This window comes from Pocillopora damicornis, chromosome 2, assembly GCF_964200805.1.
Source record: "Pocillopora damicornis chromosome 2, jaPocDami1.2, whole genome shotgun sequence".
In the NCBI taxonomy this organism is placed as follows: Eukaryota; Metazoa; Cnidaria; class Anthozoa; order Scleractinia; family Pocilloporidae; genus Pocillopora; species Pocillopora damicornis.
The window spans coordinates 24087263-24092412 of record NC_142671.1 but is presented as its reverse complement, the minus strand read 5'-3'; the positions used below and the strand labels follow the sequence as shown (position 1 = coordinate 24092412).

Genomic DNA, 5150 nt, shown 5'->3' with positions numbered 1-5150 from the left:
CAGGCCGGTATTCGCGACGAACGGATTCACAACAACTGGACCAGGATCGTCGTTCCACTCTTGTTCGTCTTCTTCGCCACTTTCCTGATCGCTAAGATCGAGATCTGACAAATCCTCCGTGTCAACTGACGAAACAGAAATGTCAGATTCTGACTCGGGATAATTTCTTTCAAACCCCAGTTCAATAGTGAAGCCAATGAACTCGTCTTCCTCGCTATCTGAATCAAAAAGCGCCGCCATTTTAAAACTTCACAAACAAATTTCAACTCGCAATTTCTCAATAAATTCATATGAACACCACCCCTGAAAGTTGGCTTGAACTAAGCTTTTACTCTAACCCTATTGATTAAAATACAATAGGCTAGAAGAAACAATGAAAATAAGCATTTTTTATTGGTAAGAATTGGCTATTATGTAAAGTGCCATATGGCACGCTTGGGAATTTGAGGGGTGGTACACGCGTGTGCCATATGGCACGGTCGGACGGGAAAGGGTTAAACCTTCTAATCTAAGCTCATCCTTTAATGTAGTTCCTATAACCTTAAATGGTTCACGCAGACTTAATATCACAACACAGCCTGATGATAGAGCAACAGACAGTTTGCTTGATGCCTACGCTGAACGTGACAAATATCAAGGCACTGTAGCATGTGACTTATGTAATTTAAATTTTCTCCAATTTGCAATGAAATATCGTCTTGTCAATGGAAAATTAGTAGATCAACCAGATAATGTAGTACCAAGAGTTTATCCCACATACTCATCAAATCCCAAAAGTACAAATTTTGGTTTATACTGTAAATACCAATTGCTAAGATATAAGACTTGGAAAAACAAACAGGAAGATGCATGGGGAAACCAAGAACATAATAATGACGTGTTTACTTCACAGTGGAAAAGTTTTTTGCAAACAGACTATGCAAAACAACATGTGCCTGATTGGCATGGAAAACTGGAAGACATACAATCTATCTGCGATAATGAACAAAATCAAAATTACATAGAACCAGAACAACAACAAGAAGAATGGATGGTTCTAGCAGACTTCATTAACACAGCTAATTCAGACCATAGTTAGTTGAGGGGACTGGTTGGGAAACCCGGCGAACTTCAAAGGAGGAACTCTTTGTTCTGATTTTCGAGTGATCACGTGTTCACGACCGTGCACACACACACACAAAGCATGATGGCGTATTGAGTAGCGTTATTCCGTTTGTAGAACAAAATTGTTTGATATTCAGGCGAAAGAAGAATTCGTTGAAATCAGATACTAGAAATATAGCATCCTGGGGAAATTATGCCCGGCGACAACTGCGCTGTGTTTGGCTGTGGGACTGGCAGAAGGACGAAAGGCATTGGAATTTGGAAGTTGCTTGCACCAAAGGACGAGGCTCACAAGAAATGGAGACAAGAGTGGCTGAACGAAATTACAAAGACAAGAGAAAGCGATGCTCCATTTAAAGTCTTAGTAGCGAAGGACAGGATCTTTACCTGCGAAAAACACTTCGAACCTGAGGACGTTGAAATATGTAAGTAGCTCAAACTTGTACAAGCGAGTGTAGACTGTCACGGTGTCGATTTGTGTTTAGATATCAGTCCTGTATATTCTGTGTAGTCGTGTTAGCGGTGCAATTCAGGCGATTTTTACTAGACATTGACTGTATATGGGGTTTTTCCATCCATTGTATCGCCGTTAAAACTTGGCGTGTAATTTTTTTATTTTGTTTATAGTTCATTCAGAGAAAATGACTAAGAAGAAGGCTCGGTTTGGTGCTCTTCCCAAGTTGAACATGCCGAAAAAACTCACGAGACTCCAAAACCCGAGCAAAGACCTGAGCGAACCATTGTCCGGGATCTGATCAAGAAGCCGCAAGTTCATTACAAGACTTTCACGGAGTTTTGTCAGCGCTTGACTAAGCTAAAGAGCCTTCAAAACTGGAACATTGGAACATTTTCTGACAGAGTTGTCTTAAAACAGGTAGAGATTCCATATGTGCTTCCCAAGTTTGAAATCGTTGTGGATGATAGTCTAGCATTTACAGTAAGAGTTTATGGCTGTTATTTTCCGGAGGATCATCCTGTGTACCTTGATTATTGGCGTACAGTCAGGAATATATCCATACATAGTCTTGCTGAACTGTTGGGGGAGAACTACAGTTTGTGTTGTGGAGTTGACACACTAGAGATGACAAGCACATTGTTTCATCATGTTGTTCCCATGAGTGAGGGGTTAGAGGAAGACGAACAGTTTCCACACAAAGGTTACTGGAGAGTAAAGGACTGTTTGATTATATGTGGAAAACTTGAAAAGGTGTGCAGTGCATGCGTGGAGTACCAAAAGTGTTCTGAAAAAGCGAAGAAGGCAAAAGACAAGCATCAGTTAACACCCACTCATGTCAATGCTCCTATATCAAAGACTGATCCAGAGAGGATCAAACTGACTCTGCGACAGCAAAGGCTGCGATGTTATGAACTTGAAAGAGAGCTCAATGAAATGCGCAATGAATTACAGAAATCAAGCATTGAAGTAGACCATGAACTGAGCAATGACTTCGTTAAACTATTTGATTCAGCGGACAATGAAATAACTCCCTTTATGAATCTTTTCTGGCAACAGCAAAAGAAATTGTTTTCAAGTAGCTGCACTGGTGTACGTTATCACCCAATGGTGATTCGCTTCTGCTTGTCCCTTGCGGTAAAGTCACCTTCATGCTATGAGGAACTTCGAAAAAGCAAGGTTTGGGTTCTTCCAAGTCAGCGACGTTTGAAGGACTACCGAAACGCTATAAAGCCACAATGGGGCTTTCAAGAGGAAGTGATTGAGCAACTCAGGACTGAGACTGACTGCTATTTTGATGTACAACGATATGTTGTTCTCCTGTTTGACGAAATGAAAGTTATAGCAAACCTTGTACTTGACAAGACAACTGGTGAACTGATTGGCTTTACCGATCTTGGAGACCCAAACTTGAACTTTGGAGTTCTTGAGAAGGTTGATGATGTTGCTACGCATGCCCTTGCTTTCCTTGTACGCGGAATTTGTACAGAGCTTAAATTTGGCTTGGCTCACTTTGCCACTACAGGTGCTACTGCTGCTCAGTTGTTGCCATTGTTTTGGGAAGCTGTCTGTATCCTTGAGACCTCTTGCAACTTGTGGGTTATTGCTGCCACATCTGATGGTGCTTCACCCAACAGGAGGTTTTATCGGCTTCACAAGTCACTTGATGGGCAATCAGATAAGGATGTTTGTTATTGTACAACAAATTTGTTTGCACCCCATCGTTATATATATTTCTTCTCAGATGCCCCAAAGGGTGATATTTCAAGTGGGCAATAATATTGCTAGAAAAGTGGTTGCTCAGGGATTGTATTTTCTCATAATGAGGTACTTCAAACAAAAAAGTCCTTCCCTTTTCCGGGCTTTATTCAGACCAAAGCGAGTATCTGTTGACTTTCCAGTTTACAGCAACCAATACATGTACATATATGCACAGTCTTCAAGTGCTTTAAGTAGGAGTTATATTTGCAACAAATGCCCAAAAGAAACAGGAAAAGGAACATTTTTTAGCAGCATATGTTAGTGTTTTTTACATTCTTTTATACAGCAAAAAGTAAAAATTTTAAAACAGTTCTAATGAAGACTCTCTTGTTGTTGCTCTTCACAGCTCCTGCTTATCTCCTTGCGAAGTGCCTTAGCTTTTGATTGCTTTGTATTAATTTTATGATGCTGGATAATATCCTTGGCAAAAGAAAATGAACGCACCCTGACATACAAGTGTACAATACCATGCAAGATCTTTGACAATGTGATTGTCTGGAACAAGTTCAGCATCAGAAACTAATAAATAGTAATTTGACAACAATTCACTATCACTCACTGATTTGCCCACAATATCAGCTATGTCAACTCGAGCCAGATTGACTGTAGATGTCATTTGTCGAAAATAATGTTCTGTTCTGATAAAAATCTTTTCTGCTGGCTCGGTTATGGACTAAAGACCTCCACGACTCAAACTTGACACCAGTCTTTGTGAATCAGACCCTGTCTCCAATTTTCCAGCTTTTAAGATTGCCATAGCATGATTGCTTTCAATTGTTGATATTTTTGCATGCTGCTTGTGTAGATTATGTAATACATAACCTCCCACATATTGAAGACCAGCCTTCTCTCTCTCTGATAACAGAGTTTGGGTTGGATGATTGCTGCTACAACAAGCCTTCGTGGACTTGCAGTATACCAGCATACTATCTGCCACCTTAGTTGCTAATAATGTTGCAGCATTGTGGGATAGTCCTGAAAAAAACTTTGTGGACTGCAATGGCACTTGACCATAATATTTTCAATAAAACTTCTCGATGTCCCCATTTTTCAAATATCCATCATAAATTGTTTTCAGCACGGTAAATTCATCAGTTCCCTCATCAAATTGTTTGAATTGGTACAAATTCAACTCATTCCTAAGGCTTGGTGCAAAAGCTCTGCCTCTGTTTACAGTCTGTATGGCATATTTTACAATTTCAGCAAGACTGCTTGGAGTGAGAGTCGTCCGTTCCTGTCTGTCGTTTTCATTAGGGTTATGCTTAGAAGCTCTGTGTCTCTGGTAGCCTCCTCTTGTCTTGTATTTCTTTCCACATTCACTACAAACGAAATCTGCCGATTGAACCTGTGGTAAAAACGATCACAAAGTGGTCTTGGTCATTACCGCAAAATGCATGGACATTTATGGCCTTCAAAGTTAAGTTAAGCTTACGTTTACGTACAGTTTTGTCATCTAGCTCGACAGTATCTTGGCGATACAAAATTTCGCGTAGTTAACTTGTCAACGTTGGGTACGATGGTCAAGTTGTTGTCAAAGAGTCGCATATGGTACACTTAGGGTCACTACGGCCGAAATAGGCCGAAGAATTCACATAGAATATACTTACATCAATCGCTGTAGTTGAAAAGTGTTTCTCGATTGCTTCATCCTCCTCTAACATGTTCAAAATCGTTTCAAAATCGTCTCCAAACACGAAGAGTTCGTTTGTAGCATCCGCCATCTTGTTTGTTGTGTGCACGGTCAGAGTCACGTGACGGGTCAATTCAACCTCGGCTGGGACTCTATTGTTTGGGCCTTTGAAGTTTGCTGGCTTTCCCAACCAGTCCCCTC

At 40.5% G+C, this 5150-nt stretch overlaps 2 pseudogenes across 2 annotated transcripts; one reads left to right on the top strand and one right to left on the bottom strand.

Annotated features, from left to right (window-relative positions):
* Nucleotides 1-1049: 1049 nt before the first annotated feature.
* LOC149050417 (uncharacterized) lies at nt 1050-3337 on the top strand (annotated as a pseudogene). Its single transcript, XR_016182590.1, has 2 exons — nt 1050-1529; nt 1732-3337. The product of XR_016182590.1 is annotated as an uncharacterized LOC149050417 (transcript).
* Nucleotides 3338-3616: 279 nt separating this feature from the next.
* On the bottom strand, nt 3617-5150 carry LOC149050416 (uncharacterized; annotated as a pseudogene). Its single transcript, XR_016183505.1, has 2 exons — nt 4927-5150; nt 3617-4664 (listed from the first exon to the last, which is right to left on the bottom strand). The product of XR_016183505.1 is annotated as an uncharacterized LOC149050416 (transcript).